General features: G+C 39.1%; 1 protein-coding gene across 1 annotated transcript in view; it reads right to left on the bottom strand.

Annotated features, from left to right (window-relative positions):
• The window catches only part of ADCY2 (adenylate cyclase 2), a 4,311,002-nt gene that overhangs the window by 310,846 nt on the left and 3,980,399 nt on the right, over positions 1-19,757 (bottom strand). The window lies entirely within an intron of this gene.

The following is a 19,757-nucleotide window of genomic DNA, read 5'->3' as shown; positions in this document are numbered from 1 at the left end:
ATGATTTCCCAGAAAACAATAATTTTAAGTGAAACAGACCAAAAATAAATGGCAAAAATCTGGAGATTCAGTGAAAATCTGGACAGATGAGGGGGATGCTCTCAGCATAAAAGAGAGCAGCCTGCATTCTCGTGTTCTCTTGGATGATTGAGTTCTTCTATCTGTTACTGAAAGTGAGCCTGGTTACCCTGCAAAGGAAACTCATTTTTGTTGCTTTCATGCATGATATCATCCGTAGTACTACCCAAAGGTCATAACCAAAGGTGAGGTTGGAGACACATGACTGACTTGTAAAATGAGAGCTTTGTCCCGTTACTCTGTTCATGATTCACCACCACAATCCAGTACAACACCTACAGTACTGACAACTACTGTAACAATCCACTGATTAGTCTCCTGGTCCCCACATCTTCACTCATGAACAAGACTGCAAGGTACGTAAACACCTGCACCTGCAGTAACTGCTCCCATCTTACATGTTTTCATCTGAAGAATGCAATAATTCATTCTTTTCCAGGTGAGAGCCATGACTGTTGATATGGGACAGTGATTTTTATCCCATCTGCTTCAAATGGAGTAGCAAATCACTCTGGATGTAGCAGTGACTTCATACTATGCTTACAATATCATCTATAAGCAACAAAGATGCAACCCTCATATCTGGAAACTGTCCAAATGTTGGCTATATTGTGATTGCTCATCTATGAATACTGTAAACAGGAAGTGAATCAAGATATAGCCTTGATGGAGTCTGACACTCACCTTCAGTGTGTTTGACTGAATTCATCTCATGCAGACATACCTCTCACTGTTTAAATACAGGGACTGAGATTAAATAGCATGATCACTTGCCGTAAGACATCATACTGTTGCAGCACTTTCCACAAGACATTCCTGGGCACAGAATCATGTCTATTATCCACATCCACAAAAAAAAAAAAGTTTGGACAGAGCTGGTAAACTTCCATGCCCCTTCCTGTATCTGTACAAGCCAAAGAGTTGATCGACTATTCCAGGACCAATATAGAATCAGCATTGCTTTCCTGAATCCAAGGTTCATCTAGTAGACGATCTCCTTTTCAGCACCCTAAAACATTTGTATATTTAAAATATTTTTAAACATGTATAATCTGCCATCTGCTTTCCAAGGCAGCTAGTTTCATCTTCCAGTTTCCCCAAATATTGAATAGCTAATGTATCTCTTACACTGTTTACATCTGCCACATTTTTGTTGTACCTTTGTACATATCCTTTGTGGAGAATAACTGGATGGCAGCCCTTCATGTTTTCATTAACTCCTAATGGTATCAAGTTCCATTCTCACACAGTTTCTGTCTAAATTTTAAAATGTAGAGGATAAATTGATGAAAGACATAAATTCTTGCAATTCCTCCTATAGAGGCCTCAACAAAATAAAAATGTCATCCAAAAAAATCTGCATAGAATGAGATGAGAGTAAAAAAAAAACTCTTAAATAACACTTCCTCTTCCGAAAAGATCGACCACATCACGTGTGACTAAGAGAGGGTCTCTCTCCAAATATTCATGTTTTTAGTTGATGATCAATCCATTTCCTATGTTATAAGTCTTGGAATGGGGAGCGGAAATGATGGGTCTGAAGGTGGTTGCTCAAGTTTGTGAAGTTTGGGGTGCCAACAATGGTTGCCAAAAATGGGGGGTCATTCTTCAAAACAAAACATGTGTCATTTGTTTGTAATGTTGTTGTCTATTAAATATTCTATAGCCAGATCTATCGATGTTAATCTGATTTAAGGAGACATTTTTCGTAAGTCTCTGCTGATTTTAAGATGTGTATAAATGCAAGACTCCTGTGTAGTCTATAAATATCTTGACTGACCAATTTCTCAAAATTTGATATACTGGGGATGAGATACACATACATAGGAACTCGTTATAGACTTTGAAACCTTCAAAACATGTGACCATAGGATAATTCAAAGATGACTTCCTACTACTAATAGTATTTCCCTCTCTGAAACAATATTCTGATCAATAAGAGGGGTAATGTCAGAGATCAGTTCTCATAAGTCTCGCTTCTGACTCTTTAACTTTAGGCCATATATAAGCTCTGTTGTTACTGTACTGTTGTGGTCCTGGTCCTAGTTTCTTGCTTTTTTCCTCTCTCATAAATATTAAAGATCATTCCAAGTCTCATAATCTACATCATTACATATAGTCTCATACATGATTTCTAACTCATCTCCTAAAAGGTCACGTTTCTCTTGTTGATATTTTAATAACAGTTCCATGAAAGCAAAAAAAAAAACCAACACATACTATTAAATGCATTCATCACTTCCACAATTATTTTATTATATTCAGGTTGGTCAAAAATCCTTTTTGTTGTTTAGGGTTTAGGGCTATATATATAGGCAACAGTACCTTTTGTCAACATGATGTTTGGCATAGTTTGCAAATCCATCATTAGAAGCCTGAAGTGCCTTTTAACCAATCCTGTTCAGCCATATCAACCAATAAAAAAAAAAGAAGTTCAAACTCCAATACTGAAGGATGTAAATTCTTTTCTTTATTCCACAATCCTATAGCAGTTTAGCATATGTTTCCTGGTGATGTTTGAGGAGTATTATCTTTGTAGACAATTTCCTTTCCCACACCCTAGCATGTGTTTTCTGGTGACGTTTGAGGAGTATTATTTTGGTAGACAACCTCCTTTCCCGCACACTAGCATGTTTTATGGTGATGTTTGAGGAGTATTATCTTGGTAGACAATCTCCTTTCTAGCACCCTAGCATATGTTTTCTGGTGACATTTGAGGAGTATTATCTTGGTAGACAATCTCCTTTCTAGAACCATAGCATATGTTTTCCGGTGACGTTTGAGGAGTATTATCTTGTACAAATAAAACTCAGTGTTGTGGTGCCTTTTATGAAAATAAGGGCTGCTGTATATCTGTTTCTGGCACTGTCTGATCATAGGAATCATACTGGGCATGTTCTCTGGATACAGGATTTCCTCACAGTACTCCTTTCATCTCTCCTTTCATCTCTTCACAATGTCACCAGTCAGCTTCTTTACCTTTACTGGTAATCGCATTTGCAAAATCACCCTCTCCCCTCTGCTTTCTGAGTTGCTGAATGGTTTGTCAGAACATTATTCTCTTTGGCTTCTAAAAAGTCCTCTGACACACTGGCAAATGCTTCAGCAGTACTGGCCTGTGAACACTTATCAATTAAATCCAGACACCCTCTCCTACTAACACTGAATGGAAGGGTTCTTTCTTTGACATGATGGGTTTCCTCACCAGTACGTTTTAGGGCTACTGCCATGAAAATGACATGACACCTAAATATATTTTGCATTAAAGTAATTATATATCCAACAATTTGCTTATGAAGCATTTATTACATTGACCAAATTGTTAGAATATTCATTATTCGTGTTTAAGATCGTAGAGGCTAAATCAGTCAGAGCAGGTTAAACAGTGTTTCTGTCTGCCTTCCAAATATTGACAAAAATAGTTTAACATCTTTCATGTTTTTTTATTATGAACTACATATATAAAATATAAGACAACATTTAGTAGGAACAACATACTATTTAGAAAAAAATACATCAAATTGAATTTTAGCACTGGTGCTTCATTTAGTCTTAATGTATTATTACCATGGACAGCTTTAAGTATTAGATTAGATTTGTTTCATTGAATTAGTTATGAGGCACCTTACTGTAGTTTAAAAAACATCTTCCTGATATATTGAAAACTACACACCAAATGTATATAAATATATACACTACATTTTATTGTGCTTTTTAATCAAAAAAGTAAATTTTGTGGACTGGTAGTGATTACTGGCAATTGCTTCTTGTCTTCCCAGGGACAAAGGCATCATTTTCATCTTGACCTTAGAAGAAACTAACCGATCCCACAGTCAGTTCTTCTTTCAGTCACAAAAAGAAAAAAAATTAAGAGACAGCCTTTTCCACTACAGCAGACTACCAATTTGCCTTAGCCGTGGGTGGGTGACTCTCTGCTGTATCCATTTGTTGTACTTCAGGCCACTCATCTTTTACTCTTGAGCCCTCTGGTTTAGCACCTATAGCCACTATGGAGCAGGGGTTAAACCACATCCTCTCTGACTGTTGGGGTCCAGTCAGTGGGCAATGGAGAGCCACTCTTATCAGCTCTAAGACAGAGAACAGGAAAGGTTTCCTTGTTGTTTCAGAATGTTGTGCCCTTCATTGGGGAAGCTGCTACTGCCATTAATAACACTATTGGCTCAATTTTTCCTGTCAAAAAGAAACAGAAAACAAACAGATATCTACTCCTCCTCAATTTTCTTTGTTTATGAGTATTTTACCGTGTCTGGCTCTGGGTTTAATTCAGGCTATTGATCATTCATGCAAAGGTGTTTCTGGTAAATGAAAGAGGGATTCCACTTTTCCCAAACAGATTCAAGATTCTAAATCTGAACAGTAAGATGGGACAGATACAGTTTTTTCCTCAGATTTCTGAATCAGACTTAGAGGAGAGCTCAGTTTCTGATTCTTCCTGTGAGGGTTTCTCTTTCTCTGAGACTATTGCTAGAATGTGCCAGTGTTTTTGGTAGGAGAACACTGAGGTTTCTCAGTCCCTCAGAAATACTGTGAGTTGTTACAGAATTATTTTCCAGAACCTATACCCTAAAAAGGCAGATGATATGTATAAAGTTCCTCAGTATTTTATTTTTTATACATTATTCCCAAACCTGACCAAATAGCTATAGCTTTAGTTGATTCTACTGCTGCCCAGCACTTAATTAATTCCAATAATACTCTTTCTGATAAGTATGAGAAAATTATTGATAGGTATGAGAAAAAGTCTGTACTTCTACAGCTACGAGTTTCAGAATTTTGGATTCTCAGGCTCATATGTTAAAGTTTGTTTGGACAAACTGTGAACGTATGAGGAATGTTTTACCTGGAGTGTTTTCTTGTTATGAAAAATATGCTTTAAATAACATAGTTTCTTCTGCTGCACAGGTCACTACTCATTGTTTACAGTGTGTGTATGACTCTGTTGATTCTTCTTCCAGGGTTATGGCCACTGGTATGGTTTAGAGAGGGTTTGCATTAATGCATTCTCAGAACCTTCCAGATGATGTTAAAAATAAGATTTTAAATTCTGCCTTCGACAGAGATTTAATGGGTGCCCCCTCTGTTGCAGAGCTGATCAGAAAGTGTGATGTAAGTGGTATGCTGATCCAGAAGATCTCTAGGATTTTTTTTCAGCCATATTTTTTCAAATTGTCCAAGGGATTTTCTGTCTCCTCATCCAATTTTGGCCCCCCCACAAAAAAAAAAGAATAAACACTCTCAACAAAATACAGGCAAATAGACGTTTAAGAAGAAATAGCAAGGGGGTCCCAAAAAAGCAGTCTCTATTCTCCCAAAATGAGGGACAGCTCAACAAGTCTGAATGACTATTCCAAAAACCTTTGTCCCCCCTTTTTTCTTCCAAAATATCTAACTCTCCATTTTTCTCTTTGGCAACTGGTAGTTTCACACAAGTGGAATCTGAAAATCATTCATCAAGGTTACAAATGGCAGTCAGAGGAAATTTCTCTTTTCCAAGGGATCATTCCTCATCCTCCAGATCAGACTGTTTTGTTTCCACCAGTTCTTCATCAAATGCTGTCCCAGTGAGTGAAAGCACCAGTTCCTCCTTCCCAGGTGGGGAAGGGTTTTTATTCAAGGATTTTTCTAGTGCCAAAGAAAGAAAATTCTTATACTCAACTATTAAAACTATTCCAGGGAGGGTCAAGACCCACTCTGCTAGGGCCTTGGCTTCATTTATGGCTTTTTGGAAAGGGTTAGATTCTAGAAGTATTCTAGAAGCTGCTACTTGGTTCTCAGTACATACTTTTACAAAGCACTATAAGCTTGATTCCTTATCTAGGTCCAGGTTAGGCTTTGCTAGGACCATTCCCCAAGGCCTCCTGGACTTTTCTGCTTTCACCTTACAAATGCAGTTAACTAAGGTAATCAACATAAGGCTACTACAACAGTGATCAATACGATGAACACAGTACAGCCGTGTAAAGTAAAACTTTGCATAAAAGTAGATGTTTGAATGATCACTGCTGCAATAGTTGCTCCCTCTCTTCATCCCCCTTATTTTTGGTTGTGTTTTTTTTTATGCCAGGGTGTAGACATTTATATGTTTTCTGCTCCTAGCATTGTCCTTTTAAGGCTCAGCCCTCTTTCAACTGGCAGAAAAGCTCTGAAGGGCTTTGCGCCCATTCTAGTCTTTTAGCTAGCTCAGCCTGAGCTGCCTGACAGTTTGGATGCATGAAAGATGCCCTGAAACTTTGGAAGCTGTCTGGCAGTTATATCCTTGGCAGCCTGTAACCCACATAGCTAAAGCTACTACAGCAGTGATCATTTGACTGTCTACTGTTATGGTAAGTTTTATTTACACAAAAATACTTTATTCTAGCAATTTCTAAGTTTATAAGGGCAATATTTGAAATTTGTTCCTATTTTTGTGCCTTTGTCCCTACATTACTTTAGGCTTTGCCTCGATTTGTTGCTCTAAGAGCTTGACAGGTTTGATGTAAACTCATCTCTTTATGTTCTCTGAAATGGAGCTCCTTTGTTTCCTTTTATGGTAGCACTGCCAGTCAAGTTTCGATTTGTGGACCATCAGTGGTTCAAAGGCTTTAGGCTTTGCTTTTTTTCTCTGCAGTTATGTGATTGTGCAGTTAGTGTACATGAGTGGGGGTGCAAGGGGTTTCTTCCCAGCAAAAACCCTTCTTATCTCTGATTCTACTGAGCTGAAACTTTGTTTAGTTTGTTTCATGCAATTGAAACTATAGTGAGTTTAGTCTTGATGAAACGTCTGCTTCTACAGAAACCTTATTCACTCTTTAAACTTTACATTTTTACTTTTTTTTTAAATGCATTTATAAGGTAATTGCATTAGTTTTATCATTATTAAGATTAGTATATGAAGGTTATATGTAGTGTAGCTTCATAGGTGGTTCACAGGTGATCATTAGGCTAATGACACCAGAGGGAAAAGGATGTTTAAGCCTAACCATACTTCCTAAGGTGGGATCAAACCTTGTACCGTGTGTCAGTAAAATAAATGCTTTAACTATTATGATGATCTCCAAACTAATGATAACTACCATCTAGCCATTGATTGCTGTGGATATGCAGAAAGTAATAGACTTTACAATGCATGCAAATTTATTTTCTAATCTTTTTCAAATCTTGATCTGGAGAATGAAACCAAAACAAGATGGGAAAAGTGGAAGAAGTAGCATTTTCCAAGATGACTAAAATATAGAAATTAAAAACTCATGTTTCCCCTGATTTTGTAAGACTCAGGAGACCCAGCAAACTGACTCAACACTTAATTACTTATTGGGTTTGTTATAATTGTAAATGTTCTTTCTAAGCTTCCTAAAAGGATTATGTTATTTGAAAGAAGAATTTCACATTTGGAAGATTATAGCAGTTCGTCAAGATCACTTCAATACCATTAAACAGCAGCAGAGAAAAGTGTCTGCTTGAGAGATTAGGGGTTTCATAAACAATCCTATTTTGAGAGGTCTGTCTGAATCCGTTCTTTCAAATTATGCTCAATGTGAATGGACAACACTTGTTTGTTGATCTTCTTGGTCAATTGCGCCACTGTCCACCTTACTCATGTATGCTAACCCTAACCCTGCTGCTGCTGCCCAAACCCCAATCCTTCACATTACTATATAAAAACTCCTTTCCCTAACAGTACCACTACACAAGACTCTCTCATACACACTTTACATACATTATTGTACATACACAGTGTTATATTTATCCCTTTACCTAGCCATTACTTTAACCATAACCTGGAAACATTTGCACACACTCCATATATTTATACTACTTACCTTCTCCCAAACTACCCATTCACTCTTATTCTCATTCACACACATACTGCTACCAAAATCTAATTCATTCAAATTAGTTTTCACACAGACCTTACATTTAAACACGCACGCACACACACACACACACACACACACACACACACACACACACACACACACACACACACACACACACACACACACACACACACACACACACACACACACACACACACACACACACACACACACACACACACACACACACACACACACACACACACACACACGTACCTCATCCAATACAGATTGCTCAAAAGAGGGTTAAACAAAACATTGATGCTTTTTACATTGAATGCAAAAAAAAAAAAATGAAAACTTTTTTTTTTCAGGAAGGGAAAGCCCCTAACACCCACCTGCTAATTTTATATACCAACTCCAAGGATGCACTACAGTGGAGAAAGGGCAAATTCCTTATCTCTGCTTTACTGAGATCTCATACACAGAGCAGACAGGAAAACACAGGTAAGCACAATCGCTCATCTGAGAGTTCATGCTTAGCAATTACACCCATATATGTATCTATATCTATTTATCTGTCTGTCTATATCTATCTATCTATCTATCTATCTATCTATCTATCTATCTATCTATCTATCTATCTATCTATCTGTCTGTCTATCTATCTAGATAGATAGAAAAATATTCTTTTTATGAGAGGCTAGGATTCAGATAAACGTTTGCTTAGCCACAAAGCGTAATTATGGCTGAGCACAATAAATAATAGACTATAGTGTTCAAAAAATGGGCAACAGAGAAGTATAAGCAGTGAGTCAATGTAAACTGCTTATAACAGGCCATCTGATGTGCAGTAATATGGGGCTACACAGATGACTCAGCAATGCCCACTGATATACCAGTACACTAACAGCAGGTGAACTCAGAGCCGTAACGGGTTTGTCTAGCATCCAATACAGTTCCTTGATCTGGGCACCCCTGAACTTTAAGCTGAAAAAATGCATCTATCTGCGATTGCAAATGAGGGTAAACAGCATGGTGGAGTGATTGAAAACCATAAAAATTGTATGATTAGTCATATCCACCAGCAAATTTGTACATTGTGATTTATTGGTGAACAGAGACTAAAACTCTACTGAGATGGTAGAAGTAGTAGCCATAATAGCTGAACAGTATATGTTTGAGGCTGCTCTCAAAACCAGTGTTTATAACAAGGAAGACCATCATCCTCCAAGTTGCAGCAGCATCTGGCTGCACCTAGCATACCATCATATTGATGTTGGGGACTTAGTCAAATGCTATTGTGTGGACAAAGATACCATATGGTAGCTGGTAGACATGTGCTATCCTCACATGGAATTGCAAGGGATGTGTGGAATGCTGATCCTTGTGGACACTAATTTATGAGATTATCGGGGAAATTATGTAGCACAGGCATCTGCCTCATGAATCCTATACCAGTTCCTTGATGCCATGCTGCATCATATGGAGAAACATATGTGGTTCCCAAGGACCACAGAAGAAAGAAACATCACTATACAAGCATTGTATGAAATAGCCTAGTTTCTAGAGACCAGTGATTGCATCCACATCACTACCAAGGCCATGTTTCATCTATAAGGACTGTGACAAACCAGAATGCTGCCAGCCCAGCTAACTGGACTTTTGTAAATAATTATGTCTCACTTGAAAATATTAATATGATTTATTTAGAAATGTGACACTGCCAGCCCAGCTATCTGGAATTTTGTAAATAATCATATGTCATTTGTGAATACTAATATGATTTATATGGTTGTCTTACAAATGTAAGAGAACTATATGTTATATGTATATTAAACTACTGGTGCAGAAGTGTGTGTTGAACTGTATGCTCTGTACTGAGCTTCAAGAATATAACCACAGTGTACCCTACTGACAAAGAACAGAGTTAACTTGCAAACTCTAAGAAAATAAGTGAATTGTTTTACGACTGTGTTTATTTCTCAGTTTCACTGAAGGAGACAGGATGCCTACAGCTAGAGGTTTCTTTCTATTGTCTTGAAACAGAAATAACTACTAGGTTTCAAATGTAAAAGTGTTTAACTGTTTTATGACTTCCAGTTCTAGGCAAACTTCTGAGAGATATGTACATCTGACAGAGAGGTGCTAAATTCTAAGTTTCTGTTAGCCTGGGAACTGAAGGCAGGTGACAAAGAGTGATGCCATCCCAGCTAACACAGCAGTAATGTGTATTACTAATTTAAGAACTATCTCAGAGAGTGAGTCTGTGCATTTTATATTTCTCTTTGGATCTGACAACATCTTCTCATCAGCAATAGAAAGTAACTAGATTACAGTGATTTCTCTTAGAGATAGATAGGAATAACGTAAGACAAGTTTAGATGTTTTCTGTGTTTACTTGAGACTGGTTAAAAAACAAAATGCAAGTCAACCACCGCGGTACAAGCCAAAAAAAAGAAACAGTGAAATAAAATAAAACTTTTATTAAAACAAAAGGTTAGAGCTTTTGCGGGGTTGCCGCTTCATCAAGCCATACAGAACAAAAAAGAACATTTGATGTAATACATTTACTAACCAATCATCAGTCTACATCAATTAAAACAATTATGAACAACCAATCAAAGTCACTGCCTCCTAATCAGGGTGGGTTGAAATGAAATCCCAGAGTTAAAACCAGGTAACCTATGGGCTTGTAAGGAAATAATCCATTTTAATTCACACATTTCAATGTAAGTGTTAAAGTCACCCCTTCTGACACTAGGTCTAAGTAACTGTAACACCCTAAACCTAAAAACATTATGCCCTTGATGGGACATAGCATGATTAGCTAATGCATTAGTTGATATATTCCTACGAATATGGCCTGAATGTTCAAGTATACGCTCCCTTAGCTGTCTAGTTGTCTTACCAACATAAAAGCCAGAGCAGGAGCTGCAGGGAGCCAAGTATACCAAATTGCTGCTCCTGCAAGTGGCTGTAAATCTAGGGGAAAAAGACACCCTGTAACTGGATGAATGAAACAAACATCAGAGGAAATGGAAGAACAAGTCTTGCAATTATGGCATGGAAACGTTCCTTTCTTACAGGTGGTCTCTACTTCAATACTTTTAGGCCCATAGCACAAAAGCCTCTTAATGGACAAACTATTCCTAAAAACAAAAGAAGGATGTGCCCCAACTATCTGCCCAATATTGCAGTCAGTTAGCAAAATAGACCAGTTCTTTCTTATAACATTGCAACAAACTAGAACCGTCCTTCATGCCTCTGGGCTATTTAGTCTGATGGATGGTGGATCTAGATGAAAAATAGGGGGCAGCTATATCCTTTCTACTACTAATGGTTGCCATAGGTGTACCTGCAACTAAATCAGAGTACACTGATCTTGTTATTAACCTAAGACTATTAGCCAGGAAAGTTATGCTACAGTCTGTTTTTGGTAAACAGAACTTGTCTTCTTCTAACTGCAATATTCAAAAACCTAGTGTTTTTAATTCTCTTTTGGTTTCCTCATTGGAAACTTTTTTCAAATTATGTGAGAGTGAAATATTTGATTTATATCATTCCTCTAAACATTGCTTTCATAATCTAGGGTAGCTGAAAAACAAGCTTTATATGAATTACCGTCTGAACACTCTATTAGCATAAAACCTGTGGATAAGGGAGGGGCTGTGGTTATTTTAAATAGGACTGATTATTTAGCTAGTATGAATGCTGTGTTGAAGGATTTGAATGCTTATATGAAAGTTGGCCCCAAGGATGTGGATAAATGGCGTTTATATTATGCTGTCGAAAACTCAAACTGTCGACAGCGTAATAATCAACACGAAAATGTCGAAGCCCCCGAACATCAAACACACACAAAAAAAAAAAAAAACACCCAAACACAACACAAATTGCTCTATGCAGGGGGGGCAAGCTCCCCTGCTCCCCCCACACTCCCCGCTACTTAAATATACCAACTCCGAGATTGCAGTACATTGCAGTAAACAGAAATCTCCCCTTACGGAGATTTCCATTTACATGAGCGATGACTTTCGCTTTCGACATTTTGGTGCCGACACTATCAGCTTTGATATTGTCGGCCTTCGATAGGGTGAAGTAGACCTGATAAATGTTTAAGAACTGTACAAAATGATCTGTATGATTTGCTAATGTGTGGTCTCATCGATTTGAATGTTTATAACTGTCTAGTGGTTGAGCATCCATTGACACCGATAATACATGGACTGCCTAAAATTCATAAAAGCACTTGTGACCCCCCATTGCGTCCTATTGTTTCAGGATTTGGATGGGTTACAGAGCCCCTTTTGGTGTTTGTAGAGGGTAAGCTCAAACCTTTACTGCCCACTGTTCCATCAGTACTTAGAGATACTCAACATTTTCTTTCTATGTTGTTTGCATCAGTATCTGGGCTTGATGTCACCGATTATCTTTTGGTGACGTTAGACATTCAAACATTATTTACTGTCATCCCCAACCAAGCTGTTGTGGACTATTAGATTGTTTTTGATGAATAATAGTGCATATTCTCACAATCTGGTCACAGTTTTGTGTACTTTATTCGATTTAATATTGGACAATAACATCAAAGGTTGGGGGTAACCACGGGCATGCCTTGTGCTAACAGTTATGCCAACTTGATGTTAGCGCAATGGGAGAAGGAAAGTGTCCATACTAATAACTTGTTTGGTAAACTTATTACATATTATGCACAATTTGTGGATGACATCTTTGCCCTAAGGGCAGGCAGCATTAGTGAGCTTTTCGATTTTGTGAATTATCTTGGAATTACGTCTGGCTTTTTAAGATTTATAGTTTGTCATTCATTAACATCTACTGATTTTTTAGATGTTACAGTTTTTAAAAATGGTCTTGGGTCACTGGAAACTAAAATGTACAGGAAATACTGTTGGAGGAATGGGGTTTTGGACAGTTCCAGCATACCCCCCCTCATATTTCTTTCCAATATACTCAAAGGTCAATCTATGAGGGTTTCAAGATTATCTACTAACGATGATATTTTTGAGAGTGCTCTTGATACATTAAATGATGTTTTTTTACGTAGAGGCTATAACCATCATTCTATAGCCAGTCCAAATTTGGCAATCATTAGTAGTAGAAAGGATATAGCTGCCCCCTATTTTTCATCTAGATCCACTATCCAACAGACTAAACAGCCCAGAGGCATAAAGGATGGTTCTAGTTTATTTTTTTACATATTCCAGCAATGTTCAGCAATATTACAATGTTGTAAGAAAGAACTGGCCTATTTTGCTAGCTGACTGCAATATTGAGCAGATAGTTGGGGCACATCCTTCTTTTGTTTTTAGGAACAGTATGTCCATTAAGAGGCTTTTGTGCTATGGGCCTAGAAGTATTAAAGTAGAGACCACCTGTAAGAAAGGAATGTTTCCATGCCATAATTGCAAGGCTTGTTCTTCCATTTCCTCTGATGTTTGTTTCACTCATCCAGTTACAGGACGTCTTTTTCCCCTAGATTTACAGCCAGTTCCAGGAGCAGCAATTTGGTATACTTGGCTACCTATAGCTCTTGCTCTGGCTTTTCTGTTGGTAAGACAACTAGATAGCTAAAGGAGCGTATACTTGAACATTTGGGCCATATTCGTAGGAATATATCAACTAATGCATTAGCTAATCATGCTATGTCCCATCCAGGGCATAATATTTTTAGGTTTAGGATGTTACAGTTACTTAGACCTAGTGGCAGAAGGGGTGACTTTAACACTTACATTGAAATGTGTGAGTTAAAATGGATTATTTCCTTACAAGCCCATAGGTTACCTGGTTTTAACTCTGAGGTTTCACTTCAACCCGCCCTGATTAGGAGGCAGTGACTTTGATTGGTTGTTCATAATTGCTTTAATTAATGTAGACTGATGATTGGTTAGTAATTGTATTAAATCAAATGCTCTTTTATGTTCTGTATGGTCTGATGAAGCAGCAACCCTGTGAAAGCACTAACCTTTTGTTTTAATAAAAGTTTTATTTTATTTCACTGTTTCTTTTTTTGGCTTGTACCGTGGTGGTTGACTCACATTTTGTTTTTTTACTATTTCATATTTGATTTGTGGGTCACCTTTGGCAGTTGTCTTGCTTGTGTTTTTACTCTTTATTTCAGACTGTCCTGCAATGTTGTTTTAAAATATGTCCTGTGATTCTGAACTCTGTAGTCACTGTGTTGAGTTATTGAGTATTGTCTTGTTCTTTTATTATTTATTAATAAATATATTTAAACCCTTTAATTGTGTCTGGTTTCTTTAGAAATGTTTAAGCTCTTAGAGTATGTGCATATGTATTTGGTGACACTGTATAGGCTAGTCCAATAGCCTTGCTGTTGGTCACACTCACCATTTGGATAATAGTAACATTACACAGTAAGATTGGGCACCCTTTGGTAAGGGCCTTAAAAGTAGTTGATAAGAGCTGGCTGGTGGCAGTGATAACTACCTTGTAGTCTGGGCAGAAGGGGGCATAGCTAGTAAACCTGTTCCAGCCTTCCCCAGGAGTGTCTGTGGGTTTGCATATAAGTCAAATCTCAAAGTGTGTGTGTGTCAGCTACTATGGCAGAGACACGGAGCACTGATTGGACAGAGAGGGTACTGGAGGTGTTAGCTAGGCCACTCAGTTGAAATTTTAACCCAATGGGGAGTCTTATTGGGGATCTGGAGAAAGAGGGAGAAACCAGCACCAAACTGACTGTGATCTCTGTGTGCTCTTAAGGGAAATTGTACTTTATTGTGTGTGTACTTGTCTTCTTCCCAATGTGCACATCCCTCACTGGTGCTAGTGGTAAGGATTGAGGCTTACTGATTACTGGGCCAGTACAGGGGCATCACAAGGACAATTGTACATCAATTGCTGGTGTTTCCACTCAATCAGCTGTCAGATGGTATACAATATAAAGGGTATTTTATACACTGTGTCTGTCAGATGCATAGCTGGCTCAACCAGCACAAAGTAGAACCCCCACACAATTTTAGTAAAAAAAAAACAAAAACATTTTTATTTTAAACTGTAGCAAACTGCTTGCATCAAATATAGCAAGCAGTTGCTATGGTTTATACCCTGCATGGAGTGCTGCTGTACTCGGGTTTTATTTTGAAGAAAAGAAAAGAAATAAAAACTTCTGTTCTTTAAACCATAGTAAACCACTTGCTACAAATGTAGTAAACAATTGCTAGAGTTTATACCCAGGACAGGATGCTACAGTGCTCATGTTTTAGTTAAAAAAAAGTGTACCAAATAGTTGCTAGAGTTTATATTCTGCACGGACAGCTTTTGCACTGACGCTTTTGTTAAAAAAAAGAAAAAACATTTTCTTTTAAACTGTAGCAAAATGCTTGCTGAAATGTATCAAGAAGTTTACTACAATTTAGACCACACATGGAGTGCTACAGCAGTCAGGTTTGACTGCAAATGCAATACCAGGTGGTATTGCACTGAAGAGTGATTGGGATAATGGATGGTTAATTATGCTCTGAAACATTTTGTGCACAGTGCAGTTGCTCCTTTTGCCCAGTCCAAGCAATGCTTTTGGTGTCTGTGTATCCCCCATGCAGTTCTCATCCCACAAGTGGCACGCATCTGACCTATATCAATTATTTCTATGGGGTGATGTCCTAAAGTAATGTCTTACTGCTGATGCCACATATGCCCTAGACCCCTGGCTTTTTTCACTTATAATTAACACATAGAGCATAGCTGAGATGCAATACAATGCCTCACTTGTCACATATCTGCAATATAATCGATAATGGGTTTAGACTGATGAAGGTCTGATTCCACAACCTTATTCTCTTCAGTGGCATGTGCAGTGTGTCCTGAAAACCTGCAGCAAGATATTTACCATCTGTGCAATCCTGTACAACATGTTGGTATGCAGACAGCTACAGCAGGGGACTGCCATCAGAGAAACAATCAGACTAGAGCCAATAGCAGAGGAGTTGTCAGCTGAGTAGCACTGGCTGTGAGCTGAGGTGAGATCAGTATGCTGTGGCACTGGCAAAGAGATGGCATTAACCCACAACTATGGGTCACACTTGGCACAGTAAAGACTAAAACTGATGCTTCCAATACTACATCCTGGCTATTCCGTATAGAGCATTGTCTGGTCATGCTGTGCATCAGACATCACCTAGCTATATAACACAGCAGTTAGGGCAGGCCACAGCTGAAATAATATGTACAGGTAGGAAGGGGCATAGTGACAGGAATCAGTAGTGCTGGGAGTTAACTTAGGATGTGGAAGGAAGGATGTGATATGGCCAGGAGTTTAGGGGACCTAGGTATATTTTATTTATTTAACATTTGTTAACTGGGAAAATCCGTCTTGGAACAAAGCCAATTTTCAGCGGAGGCCCGGGGAGAAATGCTCCAGATGCATGTCTTTGTAATGTGGGAGGAAACCAGAGCACCTGGAGGAAACCCACACGAACACAGGGAGGACATGCAGACTCCACACAGAAGGCACCCCAGCCGAGAATCAAACCAGAGAACCTTTTGCTGTGAGGCGACAATGCTAGCGCTGCACCACTGCGACATCCACAACATATATATATGTATACTGTATAGAGAGGATGAAGTGCTTCATAAAAGGGTTAGATATTCATAAATACTGGGTGCTACTTAATAAGGACTTCCAGTGGACACAGATCCTGCAGGTGTGACTGCACTGTGTGTATGTGACAGATGTTGCAGGACCTTGGAAGGATGCAGACCATGAACATCCTTGACAATGAGTGCATCCCTTCCAAGGAATGTCACTGGCATGAATACCCACCAGCAAGGATAAAGGTGGACCATAAGGCTGAGACTACCTGGACATGCCATGTACCTGACCAATATGTATTCCACATTTATGCAGGTTGCCATTCTGTGCTGCAGCAGCCATGCTATCAGTGGGGGGAAGGGTGGAAAAGGTAGTGGTACATGAACTTGATTCACCTGCCCTGAGAAGTGTATCCACAGTGGAGGAAGATAAGTGGAAGCCACAGCTGCAGTGTCAGCCTTGGAATCTGGAGACAAATGGATGTATGATGGCTGTGATGACACTCAGGTGTTTGCCCAGCACACCAGTCAGGTGCTCCAGGCATTGAAACCACTTGTGTTTATCATCATGCTACCATGCATTACACCTATCATCTTACTATAGTATTGGTGGCATCTGCCTGTGCCTGGATGACTGCCTTTCACACCTGTTGCATAAGGTCCATTGCGACACCCCTGTCAGGTAATAACTGAGAACCATGGCTGTGACAGCCACTAGCCTGCTGCTCCCAGCCCCTGTTCTCATTCTCTGTATAGGTGCCATCACCTACTGGACGTGCAATGGCAGAGGATGAAGGTGCTCCGTGAGGAGGCGTGCCTGGCATGTCCTGCCCTTTTACAGGCTCTTGAGAGGTGAGGGCTGGTTTCACAGCCAGTGAATCTGTGTCATTAATTATGGCTTGTATTGAACTGTCTACAGTCAACATTGTTGATAGTGGTACCCTGATTTTGTGCTTGCATTCCAGACATTGCTGTTGATGAGATGATACTGAGCAGTTGCACAGTGTGTTGATCTAAACAGTGTTACTGACATAAGGAAGTATCAGTCAGTGCATCTCCACTGGAGACACATGATTACATTATTTATTTATTTATTTATTTTTGTTGCCTGGGAAGCCCAACTGAGTATGCACCCTTTTTTAGTGGCAACCTAGGAAGAAAAACTCCATATAATTTTTTTATGCAGCGTTACATATTAATTATGCACATTTTTCACAATATAGTTCATACTGTGTTACATATTGATTGTAAATAGTTTTACACAATATAGTAGACAATTTTTCATAGTTTTCTGTTTTGATGTACAAAAAGCTATATTGACTGCAGCTTTGGTAGCAGCATGGGTTATTACACGTCTATATTAAATGCTCAAAGAGGAGTTACATCAAATGCCTCTTCAGCGACACGTAAACACCGATCACACTAAACCACGAATGTTCAAAACAGCGATTTCTTTCCCTGGGAAAGAAATTGCTAGCACCAGAAATACATACACACGATTTCAAACATAACTAAATGGGGGGCTTTGACCCCCCCAACTAAATATACCAACTCCGAGATCACACTACAGTGGGGCAATGTCACAGCTCAGGGTAAGCAATTTTTTCCCCTTCCTTAAAAAAAAATCACTGACCCGAGCCTTCACTATTTCCAGATTTTGGTTTATATGTGTCAGTGAAACGGCCTTCACTGTAATGCCATTTTGCCTATCTAATATAGACCCATTATTACAAATAAACTCTGTGGATTCTTAGTGAAAAAGTAGGGAAGTATAAAAGCAGAATCTGGGTGAAAAATAGGTAGGTTATGGATAGGAAAAAGAACAAAAGACAGGGAAAAAGAGAGATTAGTCATGGGTAGGGTTGTGAGTTGGGAAGAGTTTATGTCATTAGTTATGCATTGCAAAAGAAATAAGAAGAATGGTGATATCTGTTGTGTGGTGGGTACATACAGGAGGATGAAAAAGGTGTACAGAGAAACGGAGAGCAGAAAATGTAGGTGTTAGTTTAGTTAATAATACTTTGAGATGTTTTTGGGACATTAGGCTCCACAAGCAGACCTCTACAAGATATCATGGTCCTTTCAGTCATCCTAGGCAGGGGCAACAGGAAATTTTCCATGGCAGTAAGAATGGTCTGTGACAGTGGACCCACACTTGTCACCACCCTCCCCTATGTAATGGAACGGGCCTTCTGACGGACATGCAGGATCACATTATTGAGTCTGCAATGGATGTGATTGCTAATGCTTTTGTGGCTAACAAATACATTCAGGACCACCACCAGCTCATGCCACAGGCATTCAGAGAAGACCCATCTACTCTTATCTGTGTCTAGTATCTGCTGTCTTGTGTTCATGCTGGATCTGTGGTAGCAGATCAGTTTTTATCTGGAAGTTTTTCTCTAGGCACTCTGTCTACTCAGGTACCACTTATCTACCTGTAAATGTGGAGATATAGCAATGGTCAGTAAGCTGACATATGTGCAAAACATCTGTAGTGGTCAAGCACCCATGTGGTGGCTACACCATCATAAGGTGATATTTCTACCATATGCCAGTATCACTGGACAGGCCCTCTATAGTTGTCCAGTAGGGCTTCAGAGGGACTGAATGTATAGTGACATGAACCTTGTCATCAGCCTCAGCGTACGTCTGGCCAAAAAAAGCACAACTATCATGTGCTTCACATATTCGCCCCCACCCAGTAGTGTGGCATTCCTACTTCACATTGTCAGCTGTGTTCCATATCTGATCCATAGTTGCAGATGGCATGATAGCACAATCTTTTCTGTGTGAACTGCATACTAGGCGTCAACTCACACAGTCCCACTGGCAATACCTCTGTAGGCTATGGCTGCCTGCACCTGAGCCCTGCCCTCTCTCACTCACTGTTGCAACCCTCGCTGTGCTCTCCCCACAATTAGCAGGTGGCTATGGAGCCACTACCTGAAGAAATAAAAGTCTTCCAGTTATCCAGTTTCCCCACCACTTTGTACACTTACCTCAGCAGATGTGCTACACATCTGTGATTGCCTCATCTGCCTACAGCCTCTGTACCCTTAGACTGCAGATGTTCCACCTTCTTATAATATATAGAACTACTGTAGTTATTTACTGCAGAACTCTATTATAAACCTCCATGTACCTTCTATCTCCTTTTCAGCAGACAGCTGTGGTGCAATCTCCCTTCACCACCATTCAAAGAATTCTACATTTTTCAGTCATTCTCCCCACTTTTCACTGGCTTGTGTACCCTTACCACAACTTCTGTAGAACATACCTCCCAACCAT

This window comes from Protopterus annectens, chromosome 3.part0 (assembly GCF_019279795.1).
Source record: "Protopterus annectens isolate FY-2018-M chromosome 3.part0, PAN1.0, whole genome shotgun sequence".
Lineage (NCBI taxonomy): Eukaryota > Metazoa > Chordata > Ceratodontiformes > Protopteridae > Protopterus > Protopterus annectens.
Note: the sequence above shows the minus strand (reverse complement) of the source record. Positions and strands in the feature narration are given on the sequence as shown.